The sequence below is a fragment of the Chiloscyllium punctatum genome, chromosome 26 (genome assembly GCF_047496795.1).
Source record: "Chiloscyllium punctatum isolate Juve2018m chromosome 26, sChiPun1.3, whole genome shotgun sequence".
NCBI classification, from domain to species: domain Eukaryota; kingdom Metazoa; phylum Chordata; class Chondrichthyes; order Orectolobiformes; family Hemiscylliidae; genus Chiloscyllium; species Chiloscyllium punctatum.
This window is the reverse complement of record NC_092764.1, coordinates 26,827,241-26,843,181: the sequence shown is the minus strand read 5'-3', so window position 1 is coordinate 26,843,181 and position 15,941 is coordinate 26,827,241. Positions and strand designations below refer to the sequence as shown.

At 39.4% G+C, this 15,941-nt stretch overlaps 1 long non-coding RNA gene across 1 annotated transcript in view; it reads left to right on the top strand.

The window, feature by feature from the left end:
- Positions 1-206: 206 nt before the first annotated feature.
- Positions 207-15,941, top strand: part of LOC140496353 (uncharacterized) — a 63,276-nt gene continuing 47,541 nt past the window's right edge. Inside the window, exon 1 of the long non-coding RNA XR_011964248.1 lies at positions 207-349. This is a non-coding gene — a long non-coding RNA (uncharacterized lncRNA). The remainder of the gene's footprint in view (positions 350-15,941) is intronic.

Here is a 15,941-nt window from a genome sequence, read left to right as displayed (position 1 = left end):
AGGTTCACAGCTCCCCCAGTTTAAAAATAAGAAAGTAGACATGGAAAGCAGGGAGTAAGGCGATAAAGCTAAGTGCAGAATTGCTTTATAAAAGCCACTCAATAGCCTGGCAGTTTGGACTTGAACCTTGGCCCCTAACCCACGGGTCTCCTTTTTATAACTACCCCTGCCTCCTCCCTTTCTTCCCTTTTAGATCACAGATGATGCACTTGCCTAGACTGTTGAGAGATGTAACTGCCCTGTTAACGGAAGGTTCCTGCCTCACACAGAGGTAATTAAGCCACAGTTTCAAGGTTGCATGGGCAAAAGACAATTCAGCCTAATGAAGCATCGATCAACTCCAGCCAAGGTAAAATAAGATGACATTCATTCAAAGGTATCTTAGTAGATGTAAAACAGGACGTGAGGAAGTATTGCATTTTACTGCCATTACTTCTAACTTGGTAAATTAATCGAATGCCATGGGAAAAAAAGATCTTGATGAGAAAGTATTTTTCAAAGTTTAAGCAGACACAATTTATTTTAAAATTATGATTGACCTAATTTTAATGACATCTGTCAGATCTGTTACCATATTAGGAATTATTGAGTTCCAAACTGGACTCATTTTCGGGTGGATTTTGTATGTTTACAGGCTTGCTCTGCAAGGGAACACAAATTGAACCAGTGACAATTAGAAAGGTTTGAATGAAACTACTTATCGTTCTCGCAGTTTTAAAAATAAACAATTGGTGAACTGAACAGTTTGCAGCAGGGAAAGAAAAATCAATAAAAGTCATTTCAGTTTTAACGTCTTAATCACAAAATTTTATTCCAAGTCATTAACGATATTTTAATCTTTCGCTCTCATTCCAAACAAGTCCTGCTTTCTGTGTGTTTTTCTCCAAAAGCGCATGTTTCATAGGTATGGTTACCTCGCTCTTAACTTACTTGGTGGCAAAACACTTACAAAAAATAAAAACCAAGGTTGATATATAAAATAAAAATATATGATCAGAAAGGTGACCTTTAAAATGAGAAAGGTCTCACTCGATTCATGGCACAAGGATGTTACAATGCTTGTACCTTTGCAGCTGGTACCTAACGGGTAACAGAGAACGGCCTGCTAGCCTCTGATTTCTTGATAGTGTGCACACAGAACTTTGATGTGAAAGCAGTATTTGAAAAGTTTAATTAAGGTCTAATTAAAAGCAAAATAACCTATTGATTAAAATGATTAAAAGAATGACTTATTAGAATTTATAATGGAAGGTGAACTGATTCATGGATTATGAAAATCAAACCCCAGTATTTAGCATGTTCATATCCTGTCCACGCTACATAACATTCTCCCCCCTCAGAGATGCATTTTAACTAGAACTTAAGGCAACAACAGGAACTGACAATTTGCAAAGATTCATCAATCAAATATTTTATTAACAAATTATGAATCTTGATACAAATCTTTAATCATGAAGCAACAAAAAAGTAAGTTACATTTTATTACAAATGTAGGATATGAACAGAGATTCATTGGATGAGCTTCTCAATATTGAGGCTGTCCTAATTTTAACTGGAATACACAGGAATCATACATTTTTATTACAGCTTCAAAAACTGTTATTAATAGGTTATGCTTTGCTTGGTCTAAGCCAACCTTCAGGCAGAATATATTAAGCAGTTTCAAAGAATTTGCTTGTTCAGACACTTTTGTGCTGATGATTGAATTCATACAGTTTTTACTAATTAAAGTGGGCTTGATTGGCAGGCCGAGAGATCAGTATCAGTGGGAAGATCCATGAATTAAGCAGCAGTGTGACGAAAGCTGATGGGTGGCTTTGTCAGCGGACATTTGGGAAATGACCACTGCAAATTCAATCACAGCTGGGGGTCAGGGCTGCGTTTGCATGTTTTATTTATTTCCCAGATCATGGCTATCTCTTTGTGTCTTGCTTCAGACCCTGAAGTTGCACTGCAGCTCCCAGACCACATTGTTACACCTCTGACACAACGCAACCTACATTGTTTGAGGGAAATCTTTGCTGTCATGAAGCAGGCAATTAAGCACGTTTCGTAATGTGAGCCATTAAATGTCATGCAAGTCCCAATTTGACATTTTGAAGAGAAATACTTCAAGATATAAAGAAATGCAGGTTTTAAATGTATAACAATAGAAGTAATGCTTTTACCTTTTTTTACACAGTGACAATCAACACAATGTAAAAGGCCCCAGAAGTATTAATTGACTTCTAGCACAATGAACACATTTGGCAGTGAAATTGCCCTCAAGTATTAATTTAAATAAAACTTGATGAATTTCAAGATTGGTATTTGTTTCTGAATTTGATCTCCTTGCATTTCACCAGTATTTAAAACTTAAAGAACTTTTCCACTTGCTTTAGATTAATTCAAGTTAAAACACGGAAATCATTAGAAATTATTTGTATGCCAGCTTCTAGTTATGAAGCATCAACTTTATAATTTATGAAACTTGCATCTAATTTGCTATTTCATTCAGCATAAAAGGCAAGCTGAAATATTATTACAACATAAATTGGCCATTTCAATTGGTCTTTACTATTCAATACAATTAAATAATTAATTGGCACTTAATCTGAAGAATAATCAAAGTACCCAGCGTAACATGATGTTTGCCAACCAAGTGACAATCTCCTTTCTCAAATGAGCAGTTTGTCTTCATCATTTAAGAATAGACAGACAGAAAGATGCAATTGTTTCCCTTGTTGTTGGGACATTGATCCACCTCCTGTCTGTTGGTCTCAGAGGTGAGGGCAGGTCCCCCTGGAACATTTTGCTACTTGAGTATGTCAGCAAGGCTGCATTTAATCATGAGCTAAATTACTACTTATTGAGAAACAGGTATTGGCTTCTGTATTCAGCATCAGCGGCTCCCCAGTACTTAAACAAGACCAGTTGCTAATGTCAAGCCACAAGGGAAAACCTCAGACCTGTCCACTGACCATTAGCCCTGATAAAATGGACGATAAACTTGATCGGGGTGGGCTTCAAGACACTGGACATTCAGTGTGGCAATATATGAATAGTTAAGTGCTAACCACTGTGCATTGCTCCTGGTTTCATGTTACAATCAGATAAATACTCATCTCCGAAAGCATTATTTAACGCTTAAAAATATAGCATGGTGTAAGAACATGGGCAATTCTACACAATATGTCAAATGGCTTTCAACAAAAAAAGAAACAGCCTACATTTACAAATTGAACACAGTAGCTTATTGGGATCAATTAGACTGTTAACAAGACCTTTTTACAAAGCTAACTTGGACTTATACAAAATATTTCACAAACTTTCTGACATGTAGAATCTGTATTTTCCGAAAGTGTTTAGAAAGCATGGATTTTATTTCAGACGTTCAAGAATGTTATCAATCATTCAGACTGATTGACACTCTCAAAACAAGGCTAAAGTAATGTGTTTAATAGATTTTGAAACCTTTTTAAAAAAAACCTGCTATTTTCATAATTATAGCTATTTACTTTTTTGTGTTATTCCAGTGAAATGAATATTGCTTGAATCTTTCTGTACAACTTCCATTAGAGTCAGTTAGCATCCTGCAATTATGTATAAGTCATGGCAATATTTTAAGTAAATTTTAATTAGTTTCTATAACATTTTAGGATGCCATTTAATCTGACACTATACACCATAATATAAATGTTTTCTTTCAAATTTAGCACAGAGGCCTTCCATCTATTCTTGACAACCTTCAAATTCCTAGTCAATAAAATACAAAAGATTTCACTTCAGCACTCTTCCAAATTCCATTTGCTAATTATTGCTGTACCTTCCTATCTGTTTTAATACATGTCCTATTTTATGTTGCATTTTTGATACTGCAGCTCCTAAATGAATAAAGTTGATTTCATTTGATAATATGTCTAAGATGAATGGTAGCATTGTTAGAAATTATCTAAGACCAATGTAACAAGAATTTGATAATCCTTTTGAAATTATACAGTATTGGTTAGACAGCAAGGCATTTAAAAATGTATTCTTCCCCATGGATACAATGAAACTGGACATATATATGCAGCACATACTTCTGTATGGTGAGGTAATCAGTCAGATGCATATGTATTTCTTTTCACCTTTTGTTAGCTGACATGATAGCACAAAATGAAATAAAGTAAATAGAAAAATAAATTAATTCAAATACCTTCTATTTTTCAGAAATGATGCATGATAAACAGTTGCGAACAATTAGTTAATACATTTTAAAAAGCTTTGTGGTAGAAATTTTGTTGAAAGGCAAAATAAATCTCACAGAAAATTATTTTGAAACAATTCACATGTTGCATTGACAATTTTTTACTTATTTAATATGTCTGCCAATACCTCAAAACATGAATATTCAACTCCAATAACTTTGGTTATTTCAGGATGACACAATCTCATTAACTTTTAAAATATAGGTTTTATTTAGAATAAATAGACATAATAGATAGTTCATACCTAATGGTACAGGAACAAAATATAAGGTCCAAATTATTATGTTGTTACATATACAATTTGGAGAATTATTTTAAACATTTCCCGAAAGAGAAAAAGATTGAGCTGTAATAGAGAGTTGGCAATTCAGATCAACTTGTTATTTAATTTTGGATGGTATTTTCCATATATTTGATTAAATGTTTTCTTTGTTACTCTTTTAACCCCAACATAAAGGTACCATTCATTATCGTTATACTAACACAAATTTAAATTGATAATATATTTTGATATTAGCAATATTTATGTTTTAAATTTTCCATAAGCATTTTGTATTAACACCATGGTATATTTCACCTCTGTTCAGGGTTTTATAGGTAATGGGTTAAAGAATTCATTTTCTAAACCACGCCTTCTACACTATCAGCCTTCAGTGGCAGAGACCATTTCCATTTATGTTTTTGCTTATTCAGTGAATGTGTGTTTTCTGATTCTTACTTAAAGAAAATGAGTCATGAATCTAAACATTGTATTCCAGCAATGATCTTCCTTTTGTACAATCCTAAGTGCAAAGAGCAAGCATTAGGATTTTTTTGTCGTATAAAGGCAGTAATGCTTTGAATGGTGAATTCCCAATGCTCACACAGTACCACTCGACGTAGGACTTGTTCCAAATTAATAATAGAACACTCAAATCCTGTTCAAAATCTAAATTCAATGCAGTCATACCATATAGTAAAAGCATAATGAAAAGGATGCAAATTTTTTTTCTTTTTAAATTATACATGCTAGTATAGTCCAAAAGCACTAATTACAGTAACCTTGAGTTAAATGTTGGTACGATATAGGAATCATACTCTAGACTTTAGGGGGTTAAGTAAATAATTTTTTTGCTGTTCTGGTCGATGTGTTTAGTTCCCTTCCTGCCAAGACTCATTTTGCTATGCTATCTTGTGAGAGTCACATATGGTGCAGTGAAATTGCTATCTATGAAAGCATGTCCTGGCCTGTTGAGACATCATCAAATAAGATTAAAGCAAAGTAAAAATAAAACGATAGACTGGGTGATTTTTTTTTGCTTCTTCTTGAGCACATCAATAAAAGTCAGAGAGCACTTGGTGAGGCTTTACGGTTTTGTTTCTTCCTCTTATAAAAGCCAACAAACACAACAAACCCTGAACAAAAGCAACACAAATAGCCCAAAGCTAGGATTAAGGAATGAAGGATGAAATGCGATAATTTAAAATCGTTTACATATTAACCTTCGCCTCATGACAGTGGTCAAGCTCAAGCTCACAGCATAAATTATCTCCAATTACTTCAAAGTCAAACATTGCCTGTCATCTAAATTTCACCATCTGTTTGGTTTGAAAGCAGGCAATCCTGCCTGTCAATTTGACTTCCCATTTTCCCTTGCTGGACCAGCACCAGAAGGGGAGAAGGGCTATGGTTCTCGGGAGGAAACTTTTTTTCCTGTTAATATAGGAGGGAGAGGTTCAAGTGGAAAGAATTTAAATTGGGGAGGGAGAAACAATTTGCATAGCATCTGACCCCTTCTGTCAAATGTTATTCATAAGGCTGCTTAGTAAATTGAGCTGTCAGTGAAGTCTGACCCTACTTTCTCCTTAGACGTTACAAAGGGTCAAAAGCAGAGACTAAACTCAGGTACTGCAAGAGCTTTTGCAGATCAACCAAGATAATAAGCAACACCTTTTAAATTATTTCATACACAAAAAAAGTATTCAAATTCCTTTCAAGGGAATGATATTTTGTGTTTCAACTGGTAACATTTATACCATTAATATTCTGTCATTTTGGAGTGCAAAAATGTTCATGTGGGAGAGGAAAGGGGATTTATGGACACTTGTTCCAGTTTTGATCAAATTATTCCCCTGTATGTTTGCTGCAATCAGAGAGGTGAAAACTGTTAGAGAGCTGAGCTTCAAGCAAACTATCATTATTCATAATTGCCAGGCTGACAACAAGATCATAGAATCACAGAATGGTTACAGCACAGAAGAAAGCCATTCAGCCCATCATTTCTCTACTGGCTGGCTGCCAGAGCAACTCAGCTGATCCCACTCCATTTTCCCAGTAGTGCTTTTCCGGTGCACAAGTCCCTTTCAAAAAACCATGATTGCATCCCCCTACCTCCCACCAACAGTGTTCCCTGTAAGCGACACACACACAACAATTGTTGTGCCAACACCAATTGTAGCATTGACTTTAGCTTTTGAAAGTCACTGATGCACACAGGCCATGGAGTTTTAATTAGATTTCCTACAGTGTGGAAACAGACCCTTCAGCCCAACAACTCCACATCGAATCTCCAAAGAGAAACCCACCCAGACCCATTTCCCTCTGATTAATACACCTAACACTATGGGAAATTTAGCATGGCCAATTCACCTGACTTGCACATCTTTGGACTGTGGGAGGAAACCGGAGAACCTGGAGGAAACCCCTGCAGACATGGGGAAATGTGCAAACTTCACACAGACAGTTGCCCGAGGCTGCAATTGAACCTGGGACCCTAGTGCTGTGAGGCAGCAGTGCTAACCACTGAGCCACCAAGTGGCTACAATTGGCTTAGCTGAGAAAAATATTAGTGGAAATTCTGCCCTCCAGCATCTCATGCCAGATTGTAACCACGCACTGCATAAATAAATTATTGCTCCTGTCACTGTCCCAGTTCTTCTGCCAACCACTTTAAATCAGTGAACTTTGAATCTTGCTCCTTCCACCAGTAGGATATCTGCTCTAACTAGACACATCATGACTTTGAACACCTCAATCAAATCTTTCAACCTCATCTTCTCCATGGAAAATGGCTCCAATTTCTACAATCCATCCATGCATCTGAAAGTCCCTCTTTCCTGGAATCATTCTCACAAATCTTTTCCTCACACTCACGAAAGCTTGCACATTCACCCTAAAGTGTGCTGCCCAGAATTGGACAATGTACACCATTTGTGGCCAAAATTCCTAAAATGGAAACATCATTAAAACAAGCCAAAAAGTCATCCTTATTGATCTAACATAAAAACCTACAAGCCATGATCTACCTTCATCTACAAACCATGTGAGAAGTTAATTGATTAATTTTAAACATTTGACAAATAATTCAGTTCTCTAAATTTTGTATGTTTGAGTCCAGCCTAAGTGTATAAAGCAATTATCAGTCTGTATTCAATGAGTTATTGTAGCATTCTCCTGCAATTAGTTCACTGTGGATTGGTGAAATTTTCAAGCAAGTAGGAGAGATCCAGCAACATCGGCTCTCCCTGCTTCTACATTACCTTGGAAGGAAAAGATTTTTGATCCATCCCATACAAGACAAATGATGTATTAAGGCGGAGATTGGCAAAAGTGAGCGCTCTGTGTTTTACTATGGCTCAGAACTTAATGTTTCAGTGGCAGCTAGTACACCAAGAAAGATGAGGTATGCCAATCTCCCAACAGTATGTGTGAGCTTGAGGGGTGGTACCCAGACCTGGTATGCAGACATGACCCCAAAAAAGGACAATTTTAAAAAATAATATTACCTCCTGGATTGGCCACTTTTGGTATTTCAAAGGAGTAATCAGAAAGTGTCGATTGGCGAGGCTGCAAGCAAACACTCTGCTGTGGTGTATTAGTGAGCTGGGCACAAAATGATACAAAAGGTTGCACTGCCTGTCACATTATGCAAATGAACTGTATGCCTTCCAGCTCTCTGGACTCATGTGATAGTTAGGATGGAGTTGGTTATGGCACAGCAACGGGGTGAATGTACTTGAAATATCGAGGCTTTGTTTTGATTCAGAATCATAGGGGAGTATAGCAATATGTATTCTAAAGATGTGAATTCTGAAATGTAAAATGAACAGATACAAACCAAGTGGTCGTGCATCTTAAATTACGTGAAGTAACAATCATTCTGTGCATAAATAGGTTGTAAGAATATTCTGGTGGAGGTAAACTCATCTGGAGCAAATTCAAGCCAATAACGTTGGGTTCTACTTGCATTTTGACTGAGGCAAGACGAGGGCTTGCCTCCACACCTTATCCATAGCAAATAAAAACCATACCTTTCATGGGTGCAGTGAGTAATTTCCAAGGACTTGCCTTTGGGCAGAGAATGAAGAAGAATATCTTGTGATATATATTTTTTTTAACATACTCAATGCTATGTTAAGTTTGGAGCTTATTATGTTATTAAAAAACTGATGTACCCATTGCAGAATGTTTTCAATGTTCAATCAGGCATCTTTAATTAGAGTTTAAATGGAGGAACAAGATTAAACTTTTCATTCTGCTCTCACCTAATTATTGCATTCCTGTTATAGCTGGTGCAATTCTGTTCAAATGCTTAAGCAATTAGCTTTAACTGGGGTTGAGGAATGAGAGGTGTAAAACAAATTAAAAATGTCAGAGTTGCTGACATGACTATTACCACTAGATGTCTCTAATGGCATATTTACACTGCAATTTTAGCATGCCAGTAAAGCAAATAAATTGGGATAAGTACTTTTGATTTTACAGGGTACTGAACTTCTCGCCCCTGTCTAACTGAAGTGTCGTCCCACCCATTTCCAAGCCCTGTAATGTTTGATTCTCGGCTGGTCATTAATTAGCACAGGGTTAAGCTTGCACCTCCAAATGGAGAGGAAGACTTGTTTTAGACAGCTGCCCACTAATCCAGTTATCTGACAGCAGGAGGTACCTCAGCAGCGCTAGGCTCAAGCAGTGGCCACTACTGGGATTACAGACAGCTCCCAAAGAAGTTGAGGTAATGGAAGCCAGACTTCAGGTAAGTCCTGAGTATCGACAGGAATCACCCCTCACTTTCTTGCCTGACTTCAGTTCAACCAGTAGAAATTTCCAGGCTATCTCACTGCCACAAGTGAAATAGCAAGCAGGTGGTGAGGGGGGGGTGCCATTTGAAATGAGGCAATTAGGTGGCCATCAATTGGCCATTGACCAGCAGGTTGCCCAACACTTCCACTGCCTCCTCAGGTCGGGTGTGGGAAGGCAGGCCACATATTGCATTTCATTAGCTTTCAACGCCCACCACCACCTCCAAATCATACTCAAACTCCCACCCATTCCCTTAAGGAGGCTGTACAAACTGGCCTGGAATTGGACTGCTCTAAATCAAAATGGAAAATCCCAGCAACTGGAAGCTCCACAGCAGAAGTAGGAGTCTCTTGGTGAGGTACAACTCTGAATTCTCAAGGACTGGAATACCAGAGAGGGTGTTAATCAGCAGCAAAGTACCATGGCACAATGACATCACCTGCCTTGATTAATCAGGACAGTGTTAGAATTAACCAATTCCCCAAAACCTCTTTGAAACTATCCTCAATTTAGACTGGAGTTTGGTGTTACCCACATTTATATTTACTAATGAGTAATCCAAATTTTTTGACCTTACCTCCACCCAGGCAAGTACAATAGAAATATGTCAGAAATTGAGAATTTTAAAACTTTGGAAGTTTTGGGGTATAAATTTCCAATGGAGTTGACAGCTGTACTTAACTGATCATTATCCTCCAGCTGACATTGACAATTCCAACCTTCCTTTATCCTTTACTGGGATTGTGATGTTTTTCTTTATTTCCTTTCTAAAATCTGCAGTTATTGAGTCACAAGAGGTTTGCATGAAGTTGAGATCTTTGCCACTTCATATCTCATGGAGTATGTAACATATTGCAGAGATAGACACATTTGTCTCTATATCTTATGCTTCTGTTCTTCCTCGTTTTAAAAATGGAATAATTTAGTTGAGGTACTGTTAGAATTAGAGAAGATGGCTGGACAAATACTGAATTTACACCACAGTTTCTTTACTAACAACACAACAATGTGCAATGCCTAACTAACTAAAGTGTTAATAAAAAGCAGTATGGGTGAGCAATCACAAATATTTTTCTGGACGTTGGAATGTAATCTCTATGTGTGTGTATTTAGTTACTGAGATTTAAGAATGAAGCAGATCTTGGTTCTAGGTCTAAGGTGGCCCTTGGCCAACAGCAAAATAAAACCTGAACATGTGCCACTGGCATTTAACAAAACTGTTCATGTTTTTTGAGAAGATTTGTAGCTCATGGTCGCCCACAAACCTATCAACACACCTTAAACAGCGACTAATGAACCAAAAGGATTCAATAGATACCACCAGCAAAACTGACGTCATTTACAAGGTACCATGTAAAAACTGTAAAAAACTCTACATTGGACAAACTAGCAGGAGACTTGCCACCAGGATACATGAACACCAACTGGCCACCAATAGACATGACCCACTATCACTAGTTTCTATACATACAGACAAAGAAGGACATCACTTTGACTGGGACAACACACACAGGTGAAACAAAGACAGGCACGAGAATTCTTGGAGGCACAGCATTCTAACCAGAACTCCATCAATAAATGTATCGACTTAGACCCTATTTAACTTGCCTTGAAAAAAAAAATCAGAAATTATTCCACCCATCTTAAGAAACCAAGACCTATAAATAGAGAGGTGGGACAAAGCACCAACACTTCACTGGAGATGTCCACTGATGATGTTACCGAGTATGGTGACAAAACATCTGAAAACAAACCTTCAAGCTCAGCGAACTAACTTACATACAGAAATGTTCATCTATGCTCTGCCAAGGGAGGTGGAAGGAGGTTGGTCAGATTTCAGAGAGCAGGCAAAAGCAGTGACATGCTTTAACATTGCCTTCTGAGAGATTCCCCTGAAGCTGTCTGTGACAGAAAGGAAGTTCATTAGCATGGCAAGGTTGCAATCCCTGAGTAATGAAGGCACCCTGGACAGAGGTTGCTGCAGATATCAGTGCCCATTGTAGCTCAAGAGCATCTAACTCCAGTTCCTCAAGGGGATGAATAATCTTCAGTACCCTGCCAAGCGAAATATGATGTACTATTTACGCCCAATCTATCATGCCCCTATGAGTGGGAGTTAGCATTGTAATTTGCAACTGAAGAGGAGGTGCCATCAGATGCCATATGAGAAAGGAATGCTTGTAACTTCACCACAGCAACCAATGGGACAACACTTGCACCAGTGATATTGCCTTTCACACACTCATCAGGGATAACACTTAAAACATAAAATGAGCTACAACACTCAGCCGCTCACACCTTTAGTTGACTCACCTCTCAGCACAGATACGGGGACATACATATCCCAAAGCTTTTCACCAGCAGCTTACATGGGATAAAGACACAAGCACAAAACATGACTTCTGGTGAACACCTCACAGGATTATTAGGTACACACATTGCATAATCCTTTATTGTTTTTCATTGGCTGCAGCTTTTTGATGGCACAGAACTACCTTTCATTTAGAATTCCTAATATCCCCCTTACTATATTCTTCGTAGCAGTTATGCACACAGACAATCACAGCTCTGGGAATTGACATCTCTATCTGTACCTAACATCATGGGAAACCTGCTCACTTAACCATGTTCATGTCTCTCAACACTCCTCCCGTTCTGCAGAAGATTGTGCACGATGAGCAGAACATGCCCAGCTGTGGATGGGGCTGGTTTGGGTGGGAGGGTTATCCTGCTACACACCTCTCCCCTGCCAGGAACCAAACATCTCCATCAGACTTCTCAGCCAGAGAATGTTCCTGGCCTGAGGAAACATTGGATATCTACAAACATCAAGTGAGAAAGCTTCCAAATAGCTACTTGCAGCTACACATCAAGCAGCAATGCCTTAATGAAACTTTGGGGAATTGTAGTGACTCACAACAGATCCTTATGTTTTTCTATGCAGCCTCCAGACTGGACTACAAATCCAAGAGATAAAAATGAAGAGCTGCAGACCCCAGACCCCACTCTACCTGGACTTTGCAGCACATCTCCAAGAAGGAACAGTCACCAGTGTCAGAGGCAGGATTATCAAGGCCTTCCCCCACCCTCCTGTGGTGCAGAGCTTCTCACTTCAATTGGCAATATATGTAGAGTAGGCTCAGGGTCATATTCTGATGAGCAGGACATTAATACAGGCCACTAGCTGGAGGAGAAAGAATCAGTTGAGGCCTCTGACACTTGAAGGACTCCTCAAATACAGACCATGGCTGAGCTCAGGGCAAATGATGAGCCTCTGGACAAGGCCATTAATGAGCTGATAGAGATGCAGAAACAAGCATGGGTATTTCTGGCAGTGTCAGAGATCAGGCACAGACTGGAACAAAAGGTACAAGTCCAAGTCTGCTTGGTAATGTGGCTGAGACATGATTGTATCAATGGACCAGATGACAGCTGTAGTGGACATCCAGTTCCTGCAGAATAAATCAGTAGCTACCAACTATGAGTGGAGACCCATACTTTAGTCATGCATGCCTTCTTTCACTGTTGAGAGTGAGGTGTTGGAAAAGCACAACAGATCAGGCAGCATCCGAGGAGCAGGAGAATCAATATTGTGGGCATAAGCCCTTCATCAGGAATGAGGCTTGTGAGCCAAGGGAGTAGAGAGATAAAAGAGAGATAAGTGCCTTCTTTCACTGGCTAGACAAGAGAGGGCTGAGGGACTGGAAAATCCTTCCATACATCCCATCACCAAAAGGGGAAAGAGAGAGGTGCCATTTCACACTGACAGGGAAGAGGAGCAACAGGCAGGCATTTCAGGGTTATCCTGCTACACACCTCTCCCCTGCCAGGAACCAAACATCTCCATTAGAACAGGCCAAGTAGGTTGCATCTGTACCTGTGAAGGAGACCCTAAAGAGGGTAGAGTTCACTTGGCCCCAGGGTCAGAAGATGTTCACAAGAGTCATCTGAGGCAAGGAAGCATAGTCGTCAGCAGGTTTCCTAAGCAGAGCTGTGGCTGCTGGGGTAGCACCCAGATCAAGCAGTCGACAAAGAAATAATATTGATGTCAGTTTGGCCGCATGGCTGTTAACCTCATATAGAACCTGACACTTTGCACAAATAGCAACTTATTATTGGTAACAACAGACACTAGTGCTGTGTTCTCTTTCAATCTGTTAAAGCTTCTAATTATTTTTGTTTTCCTTGTAGACAACCTGATGGGGTTGTCATCATATGCAGCAATGTTTAGTGTGCTGAGGCTGTTAGACATTCTAATGTGTGGGACAAAAGAAAGGTAGACTCTTATAGGGGTCTGAATGATGGGCAGATGGCGAGATTTGTGGCAGACTCAATCAAGAATTCCAGTGAGACATATCTCACCTTTGGGAGCATCTTGCTCTATCTCATAAGCTATTGCTGAGCCATGAAGTCAGTTTCTTACCTGGCATTTGCATTGCCAATTCAGGCAGATTATTTTATATGAAATGCTTTATTGATGCCACATTAATATTCAGCGTCCTATCTTAGCAAATGTGCCAAATAAGTTAGACTTTGAGAATATTCAACATGGAAGTCAGAACGAGTATCTGGTAGCTTCAGCTCACTGCTGGCTGCTGGCTGTCAGAACCTCCATGTTGCTCAGAATCAAATAACATCTCAGAGCACAATCCATGAGCTCCAGCCACATGAATCATTTGCCAACTCCTCATGAACACTACAGCACCTCACCAATCCACAGGATCCTTAGAAAGCACAGATTTACATTGCAGGGTACATCAGTAACTAGTATTGAGAGGCTGCAGCAAGAACACTTAGTGTGCAGGAATATCCAGCTCACAGATTATGCCAGGCTGTTTCTTAGGGCTACTCATTTGCAATCACCTTACTCTGTCTTTATTCATTCACCTGCTCTTTATCCGTTCACCTGCTCCTTCCCCGATACATTATACTCATATTTGATATGTAAATTGACTGGATTTTCTGCAGAGTGGCAATCTCACGCAGATTGTCAATCTGTTTTCCATGCTTCAAAAAAACTCCTCACTTCTATCAGGAGATTCTAATCAGGTCCTTCAGAAATGCAGAGCCATACTTCCATTCTAACAAGATTGTCATAGGTTAGAACAGTTTGGGGGGGGGATTTTGGGGGTGAAGGCACACTATTCCTTCCATCTCATAATCAGAAATTTATGTCCATCATCACAGACAGTCAGTTTGACAGCTGCTGTGAAAAAACAAATACATGAAATAAATGTGAATTTAGGATACTTGGTAGGTAGGGTGCCAAGTGGATAGGAGGTAGGGTTTTCGGAGTGGATTGAGGATAAGATGCCAGATGGGTAGGGTGTCAGTGCAAGAGGGCTGTGTAAGTGACAAAATGGTTAGGATAGGTCAAGGTGGTTGGGAGATATTCGTTTGATGGCTGGGGTCGATGTGCCAAGTTCCTGGCAAGGTGTTCTGATGATCGGGTCCAGCAGAGGAGCTGAGCAGTCTAATCAAGTTAGAATGGGCCAATGTGGAGAAGGGACGGTTGAACATGGTGGCTAGGTGGACTATCTCAGGGTGATAGAGTCATAGAGATGTGCAGCTTGGAAAAAGACCCTTCGGTCCAACCTGTCCATGCTGACCAAATATCCTAAATTAATCTAGTCCCATTTGTAAACACTTGGCCCTTATCCCGTTAAACCCTTCCTATTCAATGTACCCATCCAGATGTGTTTTACATGTTGTAATTTCACTAGCCTCCACTACATACGCATCACCCTTTGTGTGAAAATGTTGCCCCTTAGATCCCTTTTAAACCTTTCCCCTCTCACCTTCAACCTATGCCCTCTAGTTCTCTACTCCCTCATCTCAGGGAAAAGACCTCGTCTATTTACCCTATCCATGCTCCTCCACAAGGTCATCCCTCAGCCTCCAATGATCCAGAGAAAACACACCCAGCCTATTCAGCCTCTACCTATAGCTCAAACACTTCAACCCTGGCAACATCCTTATAAATCTTTTCTCAACCCTTTCACATCACTGCTCCTATAGGAAGGAGACCTGAATTGCACACAATATTCCAAAGTGACCGAACCAATGTCCTGTACAGCCACAACATGACTTCCCAACTCCTGTACTCAGTGCTCTCACCAATAAAGGAAAGCATACCAAATGCCTTCTTCACTATTCTGTCTACCTGAGACTCTACCTTCAAGGAAAAATGAACCTGCACTCCAAGGTCTCTTTGTTCAGCAACACTCCCCAGGACCTTAGCATTAAGTGTATGAGTCCTGCCTTGATTTGCCTTTCCAAAATGCAGCACCTCACATTTAGCTAAATTAAACTCCATCTGCCACTGTTGAGTGTCTGAGGATTTGCAACTAAGGGTGTGTGAGATAATTTAGTGGGTCAGTTTAATTTGTTTTACTCAGGAACTAGACTTGGTATTTAATAGTCAAACTTTTCCAAAGGAACTATTTAATGAACCTTACTAAAATGCCCCGATTTCTCTAACCTAAGTGGATACTTTTGGAGGGTTCCAGGCAATGTGGAATTGCCCAACAGGATCCTCAATTTCATGAGAAATTCCGTTAGAGATTGCTATGATCAGGATTCTTAGATTAGATTACTTACAGTGTGGAAACAGGCCCTTCGGCCCAACAAGTCCACACCGACCCTCCGAAGAG